General features: G+C 34.4%; 1 protein-coding gene and 1 long non-coding RNA gene across 2 annotated transcripts in view; one reads left to right on the plus strand and one right to left on the minus strand.

Moving 5' to 3' along the window:
• LOC106463040 (Down syndrome cell adhesion molecule-like) overlaps window positions 1–25,536 on the minus strand; it is a 105,522-nt gene that overhangs the window by 75,896 nt on the left and 4,090 nt on the right. The window lies entirely within an intron of this gene.
• LOC111086667 lies at window positions 12,722–22,504 on the plus strand. The gene is made up of 2 exons (XR_002611402.1): window positions 12,722–13,035; window positions 22,433–22,504. It is a non-coding gene; the product is annotated as an uncharacterized LOC111086667 (long non-coding RNA).

Genomic DNA, 25,536 nt, shown 5'->3' on the forward strand with positions numbered 1-25,536 from the left:
TTGACAGGGAAAATACAAGAACAGTTTGAGAAAGGTATGTCAATAGAAAATGCACAGGCATCTTTATAAGCATGTAGGGTAGCATAGATCAGATAAGAAAACTCTGATATGTAGATATAAACATATCAAACCCAAGTACTGTAGTAATGCAATAAAATACACAGTAACCTAATTAAAAAAAATATGTGCTTTGATTAATGAATATTGATAAAAAATACGAAGTTACTTTGATAGCTAAACATAAAAAACACACATAATAATAATTAGTAGATCACAAACGGGAACTTATTCATATAGATGCGAGGAATAATTTGTATGTTTATGTATCTATTAAAGAACTTACACTCCTTTTGAATATATTATTGATATCACGCCAAGTGATATACACCATACATATTTAGAAATAGTTAGCACAAATGCTTGTCAAATATTACGTTTTTTGTTTCTACATTTTGCGGTTTTTATGGGCGCTTTTGCGTTTTTACCACTACTTCACCTTCTGTGGCTGGATCATCACCAAATTTGGTATGGAGATTCATTGGGTCCATGCGGATGTACATACAAATTTACGGTTTCACATTTTTTGTTTTGCAATTTTTATGGACGTTTTTTACAATTACATATAAGGGAAGCAACTTTTCATGTCCTAAGATAAGTAAAGTCATGTTAGAACGGCAAGTACCAGAACTACATTTTATATTATTTGGCGTTTCTTAAGCAGTGTGAAAAGGATATGCAACAGCCCTTTTCTGCGCAAAATATTCATACATCTAGATCATAAGGATGTACTAGGATGAGGAATTTGCAATTAGCAAGACGGGAATATCCTTTATATTTAGTAGTACTGAAAACAAAAACGATATATATCATCATGGGAAACCAGACCATTCAGAAAGAAACCTGCGACAAGTCGTACCCCAACCGTGTTCAACAAAATGTGGTGTTTTATAATAGGTGAGAATCCACGAACATAAAGGTCAGCGGCAAAACCCCTCCACGTGACCTAGGCAAAATAATCAAGAAGAATCTCTGTTGGGAAACGAGGCTAACAGGATTTGGATTAACCAAGTTAAGGCTTCTAGTCACATCTCCTTTTCAACTGTTGCATATTCCAAGTATCGGGAAAATTAAATTTGTATTCTTTCGAAAAGCGATACATATAGACGATTGTTCTAAGTACTTTTTTTATTGTTAGTAGAGTAATATTGGGCTATAAATAAAGCCCAAAAATAGAAGGATGGATATTTTATCTATCCCAAGTGTTATTAATCAACTGTTTCATTTCGAACCAGTTTTTGTGCAACGATATATTAACCTGTCAATGGTAAAGCCATACATATAAGGCTACAGTGACGAAAACGTATAGGTGACAAGAAGGCTAGTTAGATGAAGTGTAGAAGATGTAAGATAGAAGGAAATGAAACTAGAGTGCTAAATCACACGAAACAGGAGAATCTGAAACTACATTTTAGTGGTATTGGTGTCTTATATATCCCAACTTATGTAATGTATACATATACAGGGTATTTCAGAAATAGCTTTTTTATTTTGAACTTTAATAAAACCATATTACTAAACATAAATAAATTAATATATTATGTAAATTTTAATTAATTAATTAATTATAATTACAAGTATTTATAAAATAATAAAAACATGAACAACGATACAGTTCTAGTATTAACTAAATTTGCATATTAAGTGTATGGGATGGGCCAACACGTTTGGAGATATTGACGATAACGACAGAGGCTATACTGAACACTTATCATGAAAACTATTATATTAATAAATATTTCTGTAATGATCAATAAATGAGTAATTAATTAGTAAAAAAAGTTACATTATATAATTAATTTAAATACTATCATGTTTTTACGACTTTTAGTTATTTATGCACAATAATAATGGTTTTATTAAAGATCAAATTAGGGAAGTTATTTATGGAACGTCCTGAATTTAGCAGAAAAATTCCCTCATCGACAAAATAAGCACATTTATATAGCAAAGGAAGATCGACGCAACTGTAAGATTACTTTGGTAATCTATAACTAAAATTATCCTCAAATGCTGCCATTATTTTAAACTTGGCTGTACCAGAAGTACTGTATTGGAAAGTTACACTTTGCCATAATAAATTGTTCTTGGAAGGTCAAATCACACGATGATGCAGATTGAAGAGTTTATCTCAAAAGGTTTTCATTGGTTTTTCAAAAACAGTTTCCTTTCTAAACTCGTACCTTTCTAACATGCAGTCTTAGGGTATAGCAAAGTGCTTTGCAGTATTAAAGCTCTAATTAATCATTCACCAAATGTTTGCATCACTTTTATGATATATATCTTCTTAAAAGTGCCAATAATATGTATAATTAAGACCATTTTATTAATGCTGAAATACCAGGTCGTCGTGACAGTTATAAACTAGTAATACAAAGCAGATTTTAATTTTGTAAAGACTTAGGCTATTGTAAGAATGTTCTATGGAATCAAACAATAGTTTACGTTAAAAGGATTCAACGTGTTACGCCTGACAGTAGCAGCTGTGTGATATGTCACTTCCATCAGGTCATATTTACATTAAATAATAATAATAAAAAAAGACATTGCTCTATCACCTAGTTCAAGCAGAAAGCCAACTCCATTAAATATGTATCTTACCAAAAGCTATAAACTCATTTCCCCCACAAAATCGACTATAACAGTGTAAAAATGGCGTTATCTGTAATAAGAGAAACAAGAAAGTAAAGTACGTTACTATATATATATATATATATATATATATGATATATCTGAAGAAAAGTATAAAATGATAACTAAACTAACAAAAAAAATCTCTCACAAATATTATATTCAGTCTACACATGAGATAAGCAGTTCCCTGAAATTATATTCTCTCAGGATATTCAGCTACATTATTATAAAATCCTTTATTACTTTCAATAGACAAAATTGTAAAAAAATCTATAAATAATAAAAAATCAAAATAGATTAGTACCAATTCTAAAAGCATAAAAGGTTACATTAAGGGTTAGATCAATAGATAAAGTGAACAAAGACTGAAAGAAAAGGTCCATTACGTGCTGTTCTTTTATAGGTCTATACAGTTAAATTTTCTGCAAGGCTTACGAAATTCAGAAGTTGTGTCGTTAGTGAGCCTTCAGACTAAAGCGCTCGAGCTTTATTTTTTGTTATTTCAGATAATTTCGACCAAGCATGGATCTAACAATGTCACTAATAAATGCATTTCTAAGACGCATGGAACCTGTGCGTTATAGTGTGTCATCTGATATTCTAACTGAATTGAAGGACAATAATAAATGTGCCTTACATCACCTCAAGCTCTCTTAAAAACGTTCTCTTAGAAATTGTTTGTTTGTTTGTTTTGAATTTCGCGCAAAGCTACACGAGGGCTATCTGCGTTAGCCGTCCCTAATTTAGCAGTGTAAGACTAGAGGGAAGGCAGCTAGTCATCACCACCCACCGCCGCCAACTCTTGGGCTACTCTTTTACCAACGACTAGTGGGATTGACCGTCACATTATAACGCCCCCACGGCTGAAAGAGCGAACATGTTTGGTGTGACAGGGATACGAACCCGCGACCCTCAGATTGCGAGTCGAGCGCCTTATCCACCTGGCCATGCCGGGCTCTTAAAAATACCGCACTCATTTACCCAATTCACAGCATGTGCTTTAGGTGGAACATCTGTTCACACAATTTAAGATAAACATATAATGATTTGTAGTAAAATCGTAAAAAAAATCTATGAAACGAATACAGCTATCTCAACATCCTCTTCGTAGGTTGTTACTTGTAATAATAATAATAATAATGCATTGTTTTATCACTTGAGCACTCTCACTGTTAACTAGGTTTTCGACATTAATCCAATAGTACTTCACGAGGTTCGGCCATCTTAAGAGGTTTAGGTTAACCTTAAATCTATATATTAAACCAACAATGCAAAATCACAAAACTACAATAATGAATTATGATTAATAAAAATATATGTATTAAACATTACTATCAACACTGTCAACTAAATTAACAGAAAAGTTTGTTTGTTTGTTTGTTCTTAATCACAATATGTGGGTCGCGGGTTCGAATCCCCGTCACACCAAACATGCTCGCCCTTTCAGCCGTAGGTGCATTATAATTTGACGATTAATCCCCTATTAGTTGGTAAAAAAAGTAGCGCAAGAGTTAGCGGTGGGTGGTGATGACTAGCTGCCTTTCCTCTAGTCTTACACTGCTAAATTAGGGACGGCTAGCGCAGATAGCCCTCGTGTAGCTTTGTGCGAAATTCTTAACAAACGTAATCACAAAGTTAGATATTGGGGTAACCGCGCCCACCACGGGTATCGAAACCCTGTTTCTACCATTTTAAGTCTTCAGACTTTCCGCTGGGTCATTGGGAGGTTTAACACATAGAGCGAACCTCACTTATATGTGGATGATATAAACAGTAGATAAGTTGTTGAAAAATTCATCAAAGAGATAGTAAAGTATAAAATATACATCCTTTCATACGGTTGACATACAATCTTTCGGCAGGCGCCGTTCCACATGTTAAAGTTGCTAATCAGTACTGACACATGCCATTTACCGGTACAACATGGCCACAGACCAGCTACAGAGTCGAAGAGCAAGGAAGTATCAACAGCACAGCAATGAAAAAAAAACAAAACAAGAAAACTCACGAAGTTGTAAAATGATAGATAATAACAATAAATTACAAATCCAATGAACAACTAAATGCCAAGAAAGTTTTAATTAAAATACATCTTACAACCAAGTTAAATGTAAAAAGAAAGACAATTTATTATACACACTACGAAAATGAAGTAACGACAATGGGAAATATTACGATTACGGAATTAGCAAAAAATAATCCAGTCAACCAACTATGAAATGCAATAGTATTTAAGAAACTGTTATATAGTCCGCATCAACTATATTAAAGTCAAGGTTAAGTCCTTCCTATGCCGACTTGGCATATAAGAGGCGGTTCTGAACTCTGACTTAATTGGGAAAAAATTGATGAGAGTGATATTCATTCTTCCTGGACTGGATGGCGGTCCATCATAAACTAACCTTCAGCTAACGGTTGGTACCTATAAGACAGCTGTGTTGACTGAAATGTCTTCCGTAAGGACAAAAAAGCACGATGCAAGCCTCTCTCAAACTCATAACTATGCAGCTTGGAGTCCAAAGCGCTAAGCCACTGAGCCACGTTGAGTTAAAGAGTTGTTTGTTTGTAATTAAGCACAAAGCTATACAATGGACTATCTGTGCTCTACCCACCACGGGTATCGAAACCCGGATTCTAGCGATGTATGTCTGCAGACATACCGCTGTGCCACTGGGGGGGGGGCAAGTTAAAGATAATGGTGGTTTTCGTATTTAGTAAAACATTATTAGCTCAAAAGTTTATAGCGCACACGTTAAAATCTTCAAAATTCTCGAGATATTCTGTAAACTTTTCATACCCATAATCTGTAGCAAGACTATTGTTGAATTTTCCGCTTCTCGAGATATTCTGTAAACTTTTTATACCCATAATCTGTAGCAAGACTATTGTTGAATTTTCCGCTTCTCTAGATATTCTGTAAACTTTTTATACCCATAATCTGTAGCAAGTCTATTGTTGAATTTTCCGCTTTTCTAGATATTCTGTAAACTTTTTATATACCCATAATCTGTAGAAAGACTATTGTTGAATTTTCTGCAACTTCCGATCATAATAGGATTGGAAAAAAACCTCGTTTGTGATAAATAAGAATGAGCGCACGTGCTCTGTCCACGAAATCTTGTAACGCTGAACAAATTCTACTATATCTGATAAGCTGTAGATAGCAAACACTAACTTACTTATATGGAATATTTGTGTTTGGAAATGAAAAGCTTACAACTTCAAAAGTAAAAGTGAGTTGAAAACTTTACAGTTGAATGTTTGATCAAAGAGTTTTGTATCTAAATCCGAATAATGCACTTTGTTTATAGCGAAAGAATTTTTTCTGAGAGTAATTTCTGGGTGTACTAAGAAAAATCTTGATATTCAGATAGAAGGATATCACCAATATGCCTGTGAGAACGACTGATATGCAAATGTTTATAGTCTTTCTTAGAGGGATGTGTTATGTATGAAAAGTAAGTTCGAACAGATATTTAATTTTGCAGTTTGTAGGTTGAAATCTTCTCCTTTAGATATTCCTTATATTTGCTGAAAGACATGAAGGCGAAATTGCGTAAATGTGTTGCCAAGTAAAACAAAAATATTGCTTGCAAGAACTAGTTTAGTGTTAAACAATGGTAATTGAGTAATAATGGCTGGTTAACTTACGTAAATGTGTTGTAAAGTAAAACAAAAATATTGCTTGCAAGAACTAGTTCAGTGTGAAACAATGGTAACTGAGTAATAATGGCTGGTTAACTTACGTAAATGTGTTGCCGAGTAAAACAAAAATATTGCTTGCAAGAACTAGTTTAGTGTTAAACAATGGTAACTGAGTAATAATGGCTGGTTGACTTACGTAAATGTGTTGTCAACTAAAACAACAATATTGCTTGCAAGAACTAGTTCAGTGTGAAACAATGGTAATTGAGTAATAATGGCTGGTTAACTTACGTAAATGTGTTGTAAAGTAAAACAAAAATATTGCTTGCAAGAACTAGTTCAGTGTGAAACAATGGTAATTGAGTAATAATGGCTGGTTAACTTACGTAAATGTGTTGTTAAGTAAAACAACAATATTGCTTGCAAGAACTAGTTCAGTGTGAAACAATGGCAACTCAGTAAAAATGGCTGGTAAACTTACGTAAATGTGTTGTTAAATGAGAAAATATTGCTTAAAGGAACTGAGCAATGAGGTCATAGAAACATTAGCATTTACAAACGTAAAACATTAATTAAATCTATTGATAGTGTTGATTATAGAGGTGATTATTCAGATAAGCAAATCATATGTGTCTGGATTAGCAAAACTTGTAATGCGCGCGTTCTTTGCTTCGGCATGCGCTATCAGAATTCAAGGGAATTGTTTAGACATTAATGTGTCTTAGTGATCTCAATTACTAGTGAGAAGGTTCTTATGCCATAAAGATATAATGCTAACGTGCACCAAACTCAAGCTGAGTGTCAGTTTGATCATCTGCCAATGAACTACATATGATCCGGGGATGCATTATGTTTAAACCATTTTGTAATATAAGTACTTTCATATGTGCATACACAATAAAGTTACAATATCCTCATTACAAAACTGATAAACATGCTGGCAAAAAAAGCGCTACGTCAAAATATAAACACTGAAGAAGATAGGCTATCTAAAACATTTCAGAAACCTTGAAATTCACTCATGGTAATCATACATGGGAAAACCGATTGGATAGAAACCTACAAGAATTGAAATTTCCATTGAACCATACTATTTTTCTTAATATATATATATTTACAATAATAACTAGATCGACCATAATTGTGTTTGTTTGTTTGTTTTGTTTGTTTTTGAATTTCGCGCAAAGCTACACGAGGGTTATCTGCACTAGCCGTCCCTAATTTAGCAGTGTAAGACTAGAGGGAAGGCAGCTAGTCATCACCACCCACCGCCAACTCTTGGGCTACTCTTTTTACCAACGAATAGTGGGATTGACCGTCACATTATAACGCCTCCACGGCTGAAAGTGCGAGCATGTTTGGTGTGACAGGGATTCGAACTCGCGACCCTCAGATTGCGAATCGAGCGGCTTAACCACCTGGCTATGCCGGGCCCCATAATTGTGTTTCCCAGTAAAGAACCGGATTTATTCTGTTCAGAATGGTTCACAGTGTGAGATGATATCAAATGTATCGTTCAACTTTAATACTTCAACAAAATATGAGTCAACAATGGTTGAAGGTGAAACTGGAACTTGCAACTTTAACGGCTCCTTATGCGCTCGTTGGCTAAATCGAAGGTTAGATACTATTAAGGTTCAGGTATGGCTGTCCTTAATTTTAAAATACTGACTATAGGAAAGGCGTATAGTAAGCAGTACTTGTCATCTCAAGCCTATACTTCAAATATTTGATTAACTGTCACTTTAAATACGTGCGGAGCATGTCCAACGTCAAAGGATACAAATTAAAATAGTGATTGTTTCTTTTTATAATGTATTAAGTGATATCTCAGATGCTCGGTAATTGTTCCAAAGATATATATACTTACTTTGAACAGCAGAGACTAGTAATAGCAGCTATAACATAGACTTAGGTGAAAGTATCAAAAGGCTTAAATACCAATATGGGCCGGCATGACCAGGTGGTTAGGGCGCTCGATTCGCAATCTGAGGGTCGCGGGTTCGAATTCCCGTCCTACCAAACATGCTCGCCCCTTCAGCCGTGAGGGCGTTAAAATGTTACGGTCAATCCCACTATTCGTTGATAAAGGAGTAGCCCAAGAGTTGGCGGTGGGTGGTGATGACTAGCTGCCTTCCCTCTAGTCTTACACTGCTAAATTAGGGACGGCTAGCGCAGATAGCCCTCGTGTAGCTTTGCGCGAAATTCAAAACAAATACCAATATTTTCGTGGCTCTTTGTTTGTTTTACTTCTACGTTTCAAAAATTTATTTCTAATAATATATTTTAGAATAGGTTGGATCATTCAAAGGTTTAAATAATTTGGTGTTATTAATGAAAGCAACATAAAATATGAAGTTGATTCCCTACCAACGGCTCAGAGGGTTAATAACGCCAAGAATAGGATTTCAATGCCAGTAGTGGGCAGAGTATACATAGCACATTGTGCAGATTTCTGCTTGACAACAAACATACAAATAAATATAAAAAGTAAAACAAATTTATATAGGGCTTTGAAGCTCTTTTTAACACTGTGAGCCGGTAGGGGGAGAACTACTTCATAAATATCATCAGTATTACTAGAACCGTCGTTCTATTGTTGGTCATTTTCTATAAACAAACAGGAAAAATACTTTCTTTATATTCTCCAAACGTAAAACTCGACACATACATTTGGGGTTTAATTAGGGGTAGGTATAGAGAAGACATTAAGGGAAGATTACTTAAATATTTCTTAATGTTATCAGGATGTAATCAGGCACGTTAACTTACATATCTATGGGATATGTTCTAACATATTTAATTAAAACACGAAGCCATTGGTTAGGAATGACTCGAAACTGTCTTAGAACTTGGAAATGCGTTTTGCAACATTACATTTTCAGGATGAAATACGTTTTGCAAACATTACACTTTCAGGATGAAATACGTTTTGCAAACATTACACTTTCAGGATGAAATGCGTTTTGCAACATTACACTTTCAGGATGAAATACGTTTTGCAACATTACACTTTCAGGATGAAATGCGTTTTACAACATTACACTTTCAGGATGAAATACGTTTTGCAACATTACACTTTCAGGATGAAATACGTTTTGCAACATTACACTTTCAGGATGAAATACGTACGATTAGGCTGCTGTCGCTTGAATGAAATTTTATTTAACTTGATATGTTTATTCCTGCGTATCATTATTTGTTTGTTTTTATATGTTTATCTGAATATACATGCAACATTCTGTTTTATTTTGTCAGTATTTAATATTACTTTATATATTCATTTATATTTCTCTCTTTCTGTTATATTCTGTTATCTTCCTGTTCACATCTTTGTTATTTATTTATTTATCTCTACCTATCTGTCTATATACATATATATATATATATATATATTATTCATCTGCTCTCTGTATACTTATCAATCTTGTCTATCTATTCACTTTCCTATATAGATCTGTAACTGCAGTGTTCGGAACACCAATTGAGAATATAGTATACTATTTAAGTGCTTCTGTCTTATTTATGTATACGAAAGGGTGCCACTACAGAACTGAGTTACATTTAGTAAGTGTGTGTTGGAAATATAACACTTTCTGGAGTTTCTAACTTACATATAGAGATTACAGCAGAAAAAATAAGTCCATTATTTGGAGGATTATCCTGAGTAGACTTCCACGCTAGTTGGTGTTCTATTTCCAAAGTTTTACGACCAATTACCATATTTCAAAAGGACGTTTTGTATAGCTTCGTTTCCTCTGAAACACATTTCAGTTTTTGCAATAGAAACCACATGCCCATTGGATCGAAAAACATTATCTTTCGACCACTTCGAGTACGAAAGATGGAATGGTAAGTCCTAGTATTGAATAAAAGATCCGTACCAGTTGAAAGCAAAAGTTCTGTAAGTTTCCCTTAGAATATTTGTTTCAATATGATGCTTATCGAATTTTGTTAGCAATCTCTATCAGTTCTGTTTTGCGTTCCTAATGCAATCGAAAAAAAAAACTGTAATAAATTAGAAAAAATTCCTTGTCTAAAACACAAGGAACTACAAAACCATATTATAATATTAAAAAGTATCAATGATAACAAAATTAGAGCATCAGCAAACAAATGGAAATTAGTCTATTCCTTTTCTTTGGTTTAGTTGTTGTTAAAAATATGTATTTAGCTTCAGGAAAGGTTCAATACACTACAGAAAGCTTTAGAATAAAACTGGAAATGACAAAGAAATGGTAAAATTATGAAAAGCTTTTATGCATGATTAAGCAAAATACTTCCAGGACTTATCTAAAATAGAAGCTTAAAGCGGTTAAAACAGCATTAACAGTTGAGTTTCATTATTATAAGAATATATAAAATGTTCCAAATACATCTAAAGAGGTATCTATGCATCTATTTACTAGGCCTAAGAACTCAAGCTTACTGCAATTTTTAAAGATTCTTTAGGTCTACCCAATGCGTTTCATAGACCAAATTTCATTTGACCAACTTTAACTGTTAATTTGTTTGTTTGCTGTTAAGCACAAAGCTACACAATGGGCTATTTATGCTGTGCCCAACACGGGTACCGAAACCCCCTTTTTAGCGATATAAGCATTCAGACTTACGGCTGGGGCTTAGCTGTATATATTGTTTCAATGGTCTCTGACCAGTCATCTAGTCCTATCAACTATAAAGACCAAACACCTTTAATTTTATTGAACTGCTAACTGTCAAATGTTTTTAACACCATAGTGATATATAATATATATTTTGGAAACGGTATAAAGGATCATATGATTACTAACGGCAGTGCAAGTTCAAACATTATGCGCTTTCGTGTGAGTAATCAATATTACTATATTATATTGGACATACTACCGGACATTCAAATTAAATGGCAAAATACAAGTATAACAGTCGAATTATTATTTAAGAATACAGTATTTGCAATGTCTTGTAGGCCTTTTACGGTACGAACATTTCCCTCTTGAACAACGTATGTATTAAAATGTTTTTTAGAATTGTATCTGTAGGTGCATATTTTAAGAAAGATAACACCATGGATTTATTAATTAGTGATTATAAGGGTTCAAAAAACGATCTAAAAGATCAAGCACCTTTGAAGAGTCGTTTCTTATTTATCAGGATCATAATGAAGAGTTTGTTTATTTGTTACGGATTTCGCGCAAAGCTACACTAGGGCTATCTGCGCTAGCCGTCTCTAATTTAGCAGTGTAAGACTAGAGGTAAGGCAGCTAGTCACAGACACCCACCGCCAACTCTTGGGATACTCTTTTACCAACGAATAATAGGATTGACCGCCACATTATAACGCCACCACTCCTGAAAGGGCGAGCATGCTTGGTGTGACGGGGTTTCGAACCCGCGACCCACAGATTTCGAGTTGAGCGCCATAACCACCTGGCCATGCCGGCCCATAACGAAGAAAATAATGTTCTTGGAAATCAAACTTTTGGACTGCTGTTTGGAGTTTATTAATCTGTACGTATATATTTCGGGACTATGGAAATTTTCCTATTGATTTATATCTGTACGTATATATTCCTAAGTTTCCCAGTGCATCAGCGATGAGTTTGCAGATTTACAACGCTAAAATTCAGAGCTCGATTCCCCGTGGTGGATAGAGTGCATATATCCATTTGTGTAGTTATGCAATAAACAACAACAACAATACAAATATGTAGTGACAACACCCTACCAAATTTTGAGGGACAATATGACCTCAGAAGGGTATGTGTGTGTCGTATTTCACCACTGGATTCCTATCTTAATAAGGGATGACCCCATTTTTAGCACAAACCAGAGGATACTAAATGTTCGATATGTTTGTAGTAATTGCTATTGCATGTAGGCATATATCTCTGGAAATAAACCGCCATTTTGCTTGCAAATCAATTTCATGTGTACTGAGATTTTTAGAACCTGTTTCTCCTATTCCGCAGACGGCATTCTGAAACATCATAGAGCAGTTAAATTGTGTACATATCTGGCTCTTGATTGACCATTAGAGATTCTGAAAGCTTTTGTCTTAAATCATTGCTGAAAATGGCGTGTAGTAATGGATATTACTACGCTGAAATAGGTAAGATACTTATTCATTGAATATTTTAAATAAAAGTAAAGCATTAAATATCAGAAATGACTCCTTTACTATTGTCAATGGACCATACATTAAGCTTTAACACAAGCCCAAAAGTTATTTCATTATCTAATCAGTCTATTTGAACAAGATAACCATCATCACTCCGCATGATGGTTTTATCTTTGTCGTGTACCTTAATTTAATAATCTTTGAACCATGAGATCTGATACTTTGCATTCACGAAACTATGATAAATAGCCTATATAGCAGCCCGGACTTTTGTTTCAGTTGATTCGAACTCGCTACGTTGAATGGATGTATTGTCTCGTACTATAGAACTCTCGTTACAGTCCTGAGCGAATAATTCAATGTCAAAATTAGCACGTCCAGCGGTCTTCCATTATTTCAACACATTACCTGTGGTAAACGTGAATTTACGTTGGTAGATTAACTTGTCTTGAGCACTCATAACACTAATGATGCATCCAAAAAAAAAACCATTCCTCTTTGAAGGACACGAGCTCCGATTTCTTTGGCATTTTGAGTATAAATGAGTGTCTGTAGCAACCTCTGATCCTTATAAACTGTATGTAGCTGAGGACTCACATGTAAGTTCTGTGGAAATAAGTTCTTTACGATGATAAGGGGGTGTGTTGATCAAGTACTTTTGTTAATATAGTTTTTGTTGTTGTATGACTCCGTACAATTTATGTCCCTATGTTGGTTGTATTTACTGGATCGTAGCTACTTTCGTGTTATCTATCGTCACATTCTTGAACGAACAATTCTATTGTATCGTGTTGCTGGCAATATTGAATTTAGAGTTTTTTGAAAAAAATCATTTTAGGCTTGTTTGTACGTCATACAGCATCCTCAGAAAGGAAATGATTTCCTAAAGTAAAAATTGAATAGTAATTCAGTCTTCGCACAGATTTAAAGATGACTCTTAAAAGCTTTCAACTCTTCATAATTAATATTAAAATGTTTTTGAAATTGCAGTTTTAAAAATAAGTACACAGTAAATAACAGGATTCAGAAGTTTTAGTAAAAACTATATAATCTGTCAATGAAAACTAAAAAAAAGACAATTAATGAAATCCTGTAATGAACAAGTAATAACACGTTCTCGTTGAAAAAACAAAACTTTTGTTGTATTTTTGAATTTCGCGCAAAGCTACACGAGGGCTATCTGCGTTAGCCGTCTGTAATTTATCAGTGTAAGACTAGAGGGAAGGCAGCTAGTAATCACCACCCACCGCCAACTCTTGGGCTACTCTTTTACCAACGAATAGTGGGATTGACCGTAACATTATAACGCCCCCACGGCTGTTTGGTGTAACGGGGATTCGAACCCGCGACCCGCACAGTGCGAGTCGAGTGCCCTAACCACCAGGCCATGCCGGGCCACAAAACCTTTTTATTAAATATTTGACATATCTTATACTTACTGATGATCCGTTTCATTTATCGTTATTTGGATTGTAGCCCTCAAGTGGCTCAGCAGTAAGTCTGCAGGATTACTACGCTAAAATGTTGGTTTCGATATCCGTGGTGGAAAGAGCACAAAGGGTTCATGGTATAGCATGTTTAGCATCAACAACCAACCAGGATTGTAACATCTATACAATGGCGTTTAGACAAAAAAGATAAATAAATATTGGGTCAATATTTTGAGGAAGACAGAGAGATACATTCACCAAAGTGTTATTTAAATAAGTATGTCTATGAAATGCAATGGGAGAGTGTGAAGAGTCAGTTAGACCACAGCAGTGCGTCATCATCGCCATTGCACTTGTGAAAATATATCTTTGCATAAGAAATCTATTTGACTTACTTACTATACCCATGAGATGCAATATGACCATAAAATAAACTGTACAACCTTTAGCCCAGCCTTTATTATACAACTCCCCCAGGGGGTCAATGGTGAACTTACGGAATTACAACCCTAAAATCGGGGGTATGATTCCTCACGTTAGACAGAGTGCACATAGCCCATTATAAATATTTGCACTAAAACAAATAAACGTTTTATACAAAATATAGGTGACGCCATTTTGTTTGGCTGGATTAATCATCAATTTATGGTACAAGCTGAATTTGGGCGTGCGGGAAACATGACACTGCACGACTTTGAGTATAGATAACCATCTAATGAAAAATGTCTCTTTAGTGAGAAACTAACAATAATTAACGTAAATTATAAAATTTGCCTTGAAATGTTGCAATTGAGGGAATTATTTTACATAGAAATATACATATTAAGTTTCCGTAAATCTGAAAAATAGTTTTTATTTAATGAAAATATTTTTTTGTCAGTTTCAGAATTTTCACGCAAAGCTACAGAAACACATAACTGCGTATGGACGTTCCTAATTTTGACTGAGAGACCAGAGAGAAGGTAGCTAGCTAGTCATTAGCACTCACAGCCCGCTGTTGGGTTACGTTGTCTGACCAAATAGTGAGATTTGACTATCATTTTCTCACGTCTCAAAAGTGCGACAGTGCCGTAAACCATGAATTCACAGTCTGGGCACTCTGACCACTGAGCTACGCCAGGCTCAAAATGACTGTAATTATACATCTTTGCCATTGCTGTTAGATATTGAATCGAAATAGAATGAAAACCATGCTTACGTACATAATTACAATTCACCCTGTTCGTAGCCTCCAGCTTGAGTTAACCTGATATTTATTTTATAAGCTTTCAATAAAGGGCGAAAAACGCTAAGAGGCTTAATATAAACTTTGTTCTCTTCCAGTGTTTAGGGTTAAAACAGGTTTATGAAAACCCATGTCTGCTCCATAACTATGAATTATAGAAAAATACTTTAGGAAAAGGAGTAGGATTCACCGACAGAGGGCCTTAGGTCTTCAACTTATATTGGCCTCGTTCAACAAATTTTATTACAAACAGGAGTCATGTAAATACTGAAGGAACTCAGTTAGTTTTAATGCTTGAATAGATTATGAAATTTTGTAGTATAGTACCATATAATTTTAAAATATGTACAGTGTCTAGCAAAGTATTCCACCCCTCCCCTGCAAAGTTTTCACAAATTGTTTCCGTCTGAGCTTGCCATGATGGAACTTTCAAATTGGACTTTATATGTAGGGTTTACACAATATAATCCAAACTAAGAAAGCTAAAATAAAACGCTGATATTATGTAAGTAAGTTAGATTTTTCAAAGAAAATTAGAGTATTCTCAATTGCATGAGTATTCAACCCCTTTGTTACAGCAACCCTAAATCAGTTCAGGTGTAAAATACTTGTTTGAAAGGTCAAAAAATTAGTGTAATGGTCTCTGTCTGTGTGTAATCAAAGTGGTTTAACTTGACTTCAGAGTAAATACATCTCTTCAAGTCACAACTCGCATATTGATACGACAAACCAACCACGAATACCCAGGAGCTTTCCAACCAAGTTAGGGTTAAAGTGGTAGAGAAACACAGATCAGCTGAAGGTTACAAGAAAATTTCAAAGCTGCTTATAATCTCTTTGAGAAGTGGAATGTTCACATCACCCAGTCACTACCCAGATCAAGAAGCCCCTTGAAACTAAGCAGCCGGGCAAGCAGGAAACTGGTTAGAGATGCCACTGTGAAGCCAACAGTGACTTTGAAAGATTTGAAAAGTTTCATGTCTGAGATAGGAGTCAGTGTTTATACAAGAAAGAATCTACTACTGAAAAAAGAATCATCTCAAATCTCGTATGGAGTTTACGACAAAGCATGCAAATTATAATGGAGACACGTGGCAGAAGGTTTTTGTGGTTAGACGAGACAAAAATTGGGCCTCTTGGTCTAAATTCAAAGCGTTACGTCTAGCACATCACCCAGTCAACACCATCCCAACTCTCAAGCATGGTGGTGGCAGCATCATGTTATGGGGTGTTTCTCATCAGCAGGGACTGGGACGCTTGTCATGGTTAAGAGGAAGATGGATTGTTCAAAGTACAGGTAAATCCTAGAGGAAAACCTGCTTGAGTTAGCCAAGAATCTAAACCTGGGTCGAAAATTTACATTTCAGCAGGACAAATGACCCGAAGAACAAGATCAAAGCCACAATTCACATTATCATAATGTATTATATAGGCTTCGAACAATTTTAAAGCAATATATCTTTGGGGCCAGGCATGGCCTAGTGGTTAGTTTCCTCAGACTGTAACTCTGACTGTTCATGGCTTGCGGCTTGTTACCATAAAAATGCGATCCGCACACTGGGATCGTGGGTACGCTATAAGAGTAACAGTTAAGTATTCACCCCGATCAATAATGTCACATTTTGATGAAATACAAATAATGCAAACAATGCTTTTAATGAACTTGTTTTTATTCAAATCTCTATTGATCAAACTTAACACTGTACTTTGTGTGTAGGAGTTTCAATGTCAGGAAAACCTGCAAAGAAAATATTTAAATTGAAATTTGCTGATTGCATAAGTATTCAACCCCCTAAGTCAGTATTTGGTGGAAGCATCTTTGGCAGCAATTACTACTATGAGTCTTTTTGGATAGGTCTCTACCAGCTTTGCACAATGTGAGGGTGCAAATTTCGCCCATTCTTCCTGGCCAAATTGCTCCAGTTTTGACAAATTCGTTGGGGATCGTTGATAGACTGAATTCTTCAAGTCTCGCCATAAATTTTCCATTGAATTCAAGTCAGGACATTGAATGGGCCACCCCAGAAAATTCACTTTATTCATTTGAAACCACTCCCGTTATTATAAATTAACGTTATAGTTAATTTAGGGATTTTTCAATTACCATTATCTAGAAATTAACAAATTTCCAAACTTCAGTGGCACAGCGGTATGACTGCTGACTTTTAACTCTAGAAACCGGGTTTCGATACCCGTGGTGGGCAGAGCACAAATAACCCTTTATTTAGCCTTGTGCTTAACTACAAACACTCAAAATGTAATGAACCACGTTTGCTAACAAACTGTTTTTTAACAGCGTTGAATTAGCCAACAACTCTTAAGAAAAGGGATATTTTTAAAACAACTGAACGAATTTGACCTAACATGTTAAATTGTGTACGAGCTTGAATATTTAAGAGTTTCATTTGATAATACAAACTTACATTTTACATTTGTTACCCTACCTTGTTCACAGCTTAGAGCGATAATAGTTCAGGCAAACGTCGTTCTTCTATGTTAACCACATTCATATTAAGGGTCATTAAATTCATTATGCCCTAAGTTTTTACGTATTGAATATAGGGTTCTTTGATGATAAATTCTGTACTGTGATTTTATGGTTAATACTATTGCATGTTTTGTTGCGCACTTCAAACTGCAATATCACAATGCGTTTTATACCATAATTTTAAAGTTATGGTGTATTTCCTCCTGTAATTCAAGGAATAGTGTAACGAACATGACTCCACAACTGAAAAGGAATAGTAAGATTATTAGCGTTGATATCGCCAAACAAATGGTATAATATATATAATTCCACTAAATTTCATCATTATCTATATATTTTTTAGAGTTTTTATATTTTAGAATAAAATCATAAAGACCCCAAACGTACCTTCCAAAGTTCCCTAAAATATTTACTTATGCGGTTTTTTTAGATATATTCCTATTCGTTTTTCGTTCTTTGGTGTTTTCTTTTCTCTTCTTTTTTTTTTTTTGTTGCGTTTTGCTTTGCACACGTCCCTAAAAACATCTAACGCCGTACGGATGTTTTTGGACAACTCAAACGCATACATAAATAAAAAATGGACAACTGGCGCCAATAGATAAAAATTGTGGCTCGCCGATTTTGATTAGAAACACAGTGGAAAAAAAGAAGAAACACAGAATGCAATTAAATTAATGCGCTTGGATAAGCTTGTATCCATTTTGAAACCACTAAACGCGTGTAAAAAAGTGTTCGAATGTATACTGTGTGGAATGGCTGTGAGCTAAGTCTTTCAGTAAACACTAAGAACGATGAACCGATAGTTCGTTCGATAGTGTAGCTTTAATTAACAAGAATCTATAGAGAAAGACATAGTTTCAGCAATAAAAATAAAATAAAAGACGAAATATTTAAAACAACTTAAGAATCAGAAGCTTCTTCTCTAGGGCCTGATATGGCTGTGGTGGTTAGGGTGCTCAAATCGCAATCTGCGAGGCAGGGGACCGAAACCTATCCCTGAATGTGTTCACCCATTCAGCCGTGGGTGATTAGAATATGAATGTCAAGCCTACTATTTATTGGTAAAGAGTAACTCAAGGGTTGGCGGTGGGTGGTGATGACTAGCTGCCTTCCCTCTAATCTTTCACTGCTAAATAGACTTCGCGTAGCTTTAAGAAAAATTCAAAAACAAACGAACAATCTTCCCTCTAGTCTTTCACTGCTAAATAGACTTCGAGTAGCTTTATGCGAAAATTCAAAAAAGAAACGAACAATCTTCCCTCTAGTCTTTCACTGCTAAATAGACTTCGAGTAGCTTTACGCGAAATTAAAAAAAATAAACGAACAGTCTTCCCTCTAGTCTTTCACGACTAAATAGACCTCAAATAGCTTTACGCGAAATTAAAATAACAAACGAACAATCTTCCCTCTAGTCTTTCACGACTAAATAGACCTCAAATAGCTTTACGCGAAATTAAAAAAACACAAACGAACAATCTTTGAGGTCTATTTAGTCGTGAAAGACTAGAGGGAAGATTGTTCGTTTGTTATTTTAATTTCGCGTAAAGCTATCTCTTTAGTGAAAACGATTTAATCTGAGAGTATGGTGAAATAATGCTTTGTGTACAAACAGATAAGTTAAATAAATAATACAAGCTGACACAGAAGACACAAATATTTTAATATATCAACAGTAAAATTTAACCAAGAAAATGTGAATAGATGTAGGAATTTAATATTATATGAAACGTAATTTACACGAGTTTATGTAAACTAATAAAGGCTTTTATTTGGTTCATTACATTTTGATTGTTTGTAGCTAAGTACAATGTTACACAAAGGGCTATCTGTGCTCTGCCCACCATGGGTATCGAAACCCGCAGACATACCGCTGTCCCGCCTAATAAAAAGTCTCAAATTTATAGAAAACATTAATATAAAGAAGTGGATAATCTCAACTTTCCAGAATAAGTGTATTTAAATAGTTAAATGTACTCAATTTTACACTGATTTATGTAAAATTAATGAAGCCTCTTAATTTTAATTTTAAAAAATGTGATTATGTAAAGGAGAGAAATATTTCATTTGTAAAAAGTGAATTTAGGCAAACTATCGGACTGTACTGATGGGTTGGTTATTTTAGAGCAAACTCACATTGGGCTATCTGCTTTGTCCACCGCGGGGAATTGATCTCCAGATTTTAGCGTTGTAAGTCCGTAAATTTACCGCTGTCCCACCGGGGGGAAAACAGTAACGATTAACGGAGATAATTTATGTATGTGGTCATATATAAGTACAGAGGTTGAGTACGTTATATATATTAAAAAAAGAATACCTTGGAGCCTCACCAAGTTGTTACAGTTCATGTCGCCACGTCTGGTTATACATCGTGACAATAATCCAGCAGCGGAGCTTCCATTGCAAAACACTCCGTAGTAAAGCTGTCTTCTTGTCCAACGCACACCAATAGTCCATAATGGCTTTGCATAATAAATTTAGTGTGACGACGGTTCCCAGGGATTGTTTCAACAATCCAATTGTGCAGAAATCCACAGGCGACTTGACCAGTATGTGACGGTACAACAGATATGTTGTGGAAACAACTTGTGTTCACGTGACTTCTGTTTCTCTCTATTCTTTTTTTTTTTTTCATTCAAATATTCTTCTTGATTATGTTGCATATTGTTGCCTGGGGCACATGGAAAGCCTTTGCCTCTGACTTTTGTGTTCGTATGTTCTCCCCATTTACAAAACATCACACTTTGCTTACCACGGTTGGTGTACGACTCGTTACAGGTTTCTTTCTGGTTGGTCCTGATTTCGCAAACTGATCCATATTATTCTATCTTTGATGAATACCATCAAGCACAAGGAATATTTCAATTTATAAGTTCAAAATATACGATATGAACACATTTTTATGATCTGTGTGTATGAATATCTTACATCGGAAAGTGCTGTTACATACCCTTACCAAAAGTGATCAATTTTCGATGGCATCACACTGCCTACAAAAAACAACAATATCAAAATGTCGTTCTGATACATTCCGTTCCACAGTAACTTTATAACGGCTTTGATTGTCATGTGGCTTGCTGATTTATTTATTTAAAACTGTTTTAACGCGAAGGTACTCAACCTTCTTTGTACTAATAATTTCTTTAATGTGTAATCATGTAGTCTTCACGGAGTTTCAAAAAGAAGACATTTAATGTTCAAGGAATCGTTACTATCAAGTATTACTGTCATTTATAAATACAAATTACAGTTAAAAAAATTGTAACACCTATAAATTGTTCTTTGCGAAATTTAGTCTATATTTGATTATTTGAAAAAGGAGGGTGAAAAATAATTTAAAGAATTATTATAATAATACCCAATAATATAGCAATATTTATATAAGTACACGATTTTGTAAACTAATTTGTAAGTTTAATTAGCGTTGTCACAGATGTTACCCATATAGTCGGAATCAGTTTACTTTTAGGCATGGCCAGTTGGTTAGGGCGCTCGACTCGCAATCTGAGGGTCGCGGGTTCGAATCCCCGTCCCACCAAACATGCTCGCCCTTTCAGCCGTAGGGGCGTTATAATGTGACGGTCAATCCCACTGTTCGTTGGTAAAAGAGTAGCCCAAGAGATGGCGGTGGGTGGTGATGACTAGCTGCCTTCCTTCCTTCTAGTGTAAGCACTGCTAAATTAGGGACGGCTAGCGCAGATAGCCCTCGTGTAGCTTTGCGCGAAATTCAAAACAAACAATCTGTAGAAAACAACTCAAGCAAGATAAGATGATGGTCAAAGATTTCCCATCCATAAAAATAAGAAATTCTGGTTGATCATCTTGTGTGGTAATTTGTAAGTATAATAAACTAAAGGCACCGATAATTATCAATTAATACGATTTAGGGCCTGTTTTCTTCAGAAGTATTCCAGTGAATCAGGGGTAATCTCTCGCACTTACTACGTTAATGTCGGGGTTCGATACCCCGTGGTAGAAAGAACACAGACAGTCAATTGTGCCCTCCGGTGGCTTAGGTTTCGATATTTGTGGTGGTCATAGCACAGATAGCTCATTGTGTAACTTTGTGCTTATCAACATACAAACCGTCTACAGAATTGTTTTTTTTTAGCTGTTAAGATTAGAATTAGGACGTGTGAGGACATGATAAAATGTCATAAAAGATAAAGTATTGATGCATTTTATACGATTAATCAAAGGTTAGATCAAAATGTACTTTAGTTAGAAATCTCTAATTTGTAAATTGTCTGTGTTTTTTACACCTCTTTCATGAAAATAGGTTCACAAAGAAGTTCGCTTTCGCTAGTAAAATCTTTTGTTCAGTCTTTGAATTCACAGGAAGTTTTGTTTAAAAGAGAATAAAGTAATCAATAAATTTTGCATTTTTTTGTAAAGATTTTAAGTGTCATAATGTTGGAGCAAAAGTCATATGTATGAAATTCCGATTTTCTCTCCTTGCGTACGCTACTCATGTGTTCGATTTTCGAGATCAAGCGCCAGGGATTCTTTCGAAATCCAGACATTCATTATTCATAAAGAACCACACTTGACACTACCTTTCACTCTGTGTAGCATGTAGTCATTTATATTCATTGCTGTTACCACAGGGCCGAGTATTATAAGAGTAAGTTACTGGCTGAGAAGAAACCTTGGTTTACGTTATTTACATTAAAACTTTAATTACTTTTTCGTGTCTCAGTTAAAGGTTAACTGATCATGGCTTAGTGTTTTGACCCACCGATTTAAGCAGATGATGCTTACTTTAAAGAAATCATAAAACAAGACTTTGTTTTCACCAGAAATTATATCAGAAATTGAAGTTCTTTAAATATTTTTATACATTTTCTTTTATTCAGCTTCGAAAGTCGAGCAACGAAATATAGATCGGGTTCTCCTTAAAAGTTCGGATATTTTCAGAAACATAGCTTGAAAAAAGAGATTGGGTTGAAATGATTAGCAAGGCATCTCGGAAACATTCAGATGGTAAGTAAATAGCAATTAAATGAAAACCCATATTGTTTTATCATCATTCCTATTATCGGTAACAAAGTTTAAAAGTTATCAGCCAAAGGATATTATAAGAGTTACCTTTTACTCTGCAGCTGTTTTGTAAAATAGTAATCGTCTAGACATAATCGGCACTTTAATCAGTATAATTAAAACAAGAGGTGGCATAAAAACAGTCGCATTAAGTAATTATTGATGCACTGTAATTGATTAAGTTTCCTCATTGCTTACATAACTCCTGTTTGCAGTAAAATCTGTTGGACAAGGCCACTATATATAAAGTATTTTCCTACTGAAGTCTTGTTTTATATTTCAATTTATATACAAGTAAATAATTTAAATCCTTAAAACAATTTGCATTGGTTTTCCACCAGGGAAGACAGTGAGACTAAGAGTACATGCTGTATGGTTTATTAAAGTATGAATATTTTAAAGAAGACATTAGTAAAATACTTGAAGTCAACTCAGGGCTATTAATAACGGCATTATCTAGTTCTGCCTTTATCATTGACTTTAAAATGACAAGTAATGTAATCTTATCACTACAATAAAGTCAGTTGAAAGAAGGTGGGATAAGACGGCCATCTTAATTTTGAATGTAGTTTCATGTGCGCAAATTGTTTTAAAATTAACACTTTATTATCATAAATGCCATTTATTGTTAAAACAAAGATTGGACATAAATCTTGTTTAGATATTTAAAAAAATGCACTTCTTGTGGTTAGAGGACCTTTTACCTGCAATGTTTGATAAAACGGATCTCTATATGGGGTAAAATGACCACATCTAACCCGTAACAATAGGAATTGGGAAGAACGTGCGCAATGGGTAACTTATGCATTATTTAGTTAATTAAATGGCGCAAACGAACATGGTGTAAGTCGGTCCCAAAATCATTCATTTTAAAGCAATCGTACGTTATACAAAAATCAGTGAAATCTATTTCTTTATAGCTTATTCGGCGGTCTGTAGTTCCTCATCGCTTGAAATCAACAAAGCGAAATTCCCCGAAATATATACCTTATTTACCATAAAAATTCAATATGCTGATCTTAGATCAATAGCTGCCAAAAGACAACAATTGAAGTCGTATTTCACATTCACTGTAAATAGGAGCAAGTCATGACTGATGATATCAAGGGGGCCGTTTTAACGCAGGGAACTGTTTTACCTCACGTTCTCCTAGAAGACTGTTGTTTCGTTTTGTTGATGGCAAAGCTACTAATGTAATTTACTGCCATCTTTACTTTTGAATGGCCAACCAAAGGTAAGGTAAACGGCCAGAAGCACCCACCGCCAAACTGTTGCGATTATTTTGTATTAATGAAAATGTGGGCACGAAATATTTCAATTGATAAACTCAGAAACAAATAAAATAACATAAAAAATTTATAATAATACTAAAAGTACAGGTTTATCTAAAAAGACGAAAGCATAGTTTTACCAAGAAAGACGCAAAAATAGTCTCACGATGAACATTAATTCGATCATAGTAATCCAAGTATTAACAAATATCAATGTTATTTAACTATTTGTAAAAATAATATTATTTTAAAGTAGTTTTAAAAACAAAATTAGAGACGGCTTTCAGTGTCCAGATTCGTATAAATACGTTCAAGATAACTAGTTATATTTTAATATTCAAAAATCACAAAATACTGCACCTGAGCTTTCAGGCTTATTAAAGGCCATATTTAGTGCCCATGAAGTGACACAGTTTGCAATAGTCTCACAGTTGTGCTCATCTTAAAATTTTATATGATGACAGTTCACCTAATACTGAATACGTGAAATAAATTTAACATATTAATGAGTTATAATAGTCGTCGTTGTAATTTATTAGTTATATTTAAGATGTTATTTCAAGAGGAAATATAATGACAATTTTATTAGAGAAATTTTTGAACGTGATCAGTATTTAAAGAACAGAAAATATGATTTTACAAAGACATAAACAAACCTTCTTCTACTCCATTGATATTAAGCTGTAATAACTATCTTTTATATCTCTTTCATTATTTGTTAGACAATATCACTTCATGGGATATGTTTATAATACGCATATAACAACTTCATTAAATATTAGGCACAGGAGAGAAATGATTAACGCTCCAATGAACAATGGTGTGGATCTTCAACTAAAGGATATTTAACTAAAATGTCCTGATACATGAGCGTTATTACTTATAGACTTAAATAAAACATTGTTTGAAAGGATTCGTAAAACACGAACCATATTTTAAGGATTTGTAAATTAATGACAATCTGAAGTAATTTTAATTTTGAGATCGTTAGAACAGCTTCTATCATTAATAATGGTTGGAGACAGCTTGAATGGGTAATGAAGAAAAACTTTAATATAAGTTTAACATAATGGCAAATGTACAACGTTTTTATCATTAGTTCTCACCTTTCTTCGAATAAAAATTAGAACAAAATTTCATGTTTTACATTACGCTGAAACACATTCTCCAGAAACTTTATAGTCATGTAAATAAGATTGGATAGATAAGGCATATAGTTACCTTTTGTGCATCCTAAATTAATGTCTTTGGTGTATGAAGAACTGCTTCTTGCAGTTTCAAAGCACACGACGACGGAGCTAACAAAATTAATTAAATCTATGGGGATAATAATTTCAGACCAAGATGATCTTGCCTTTATCACACTGAAGATAATTTAGATGACGATATTGAATATGATTTTAATCTATAAATAATGCAAACAATAGTGCTATCTTAACAACTAGAATCGCGTTAAAGTCTTTTTCTCTAATAAATTTAAAATGGAATACACGAACAATAAACTCTTGTTAAATACAAGTATACACAGCGTGGTCACAAGTAAATAGACACCACCTTTTCAGAAAAAATGTAAATTTTTCAGTCATATTCACATGAATTGATATATTTATAATTTAATTAATATCTAGTAGATCTTCCTTTCGCTTCGT

The sequence above is a fragment of the Limulus polyphemus genome, unplaced genomic scaffold (assembly GCF_000517525.1).
Source record: "Limulus polyphemus unplaced genomic scaffold, Limulus_polyphemus-2.1.2 Scaffold1310, whole genome shotgun sequence".
NCBI classification, from domain to species: Eukaryota; Metazoa; Arthropoda; class Merostomata; order Xiphosura; family Limulidae; genus Limulus; species Limulus polyphemus.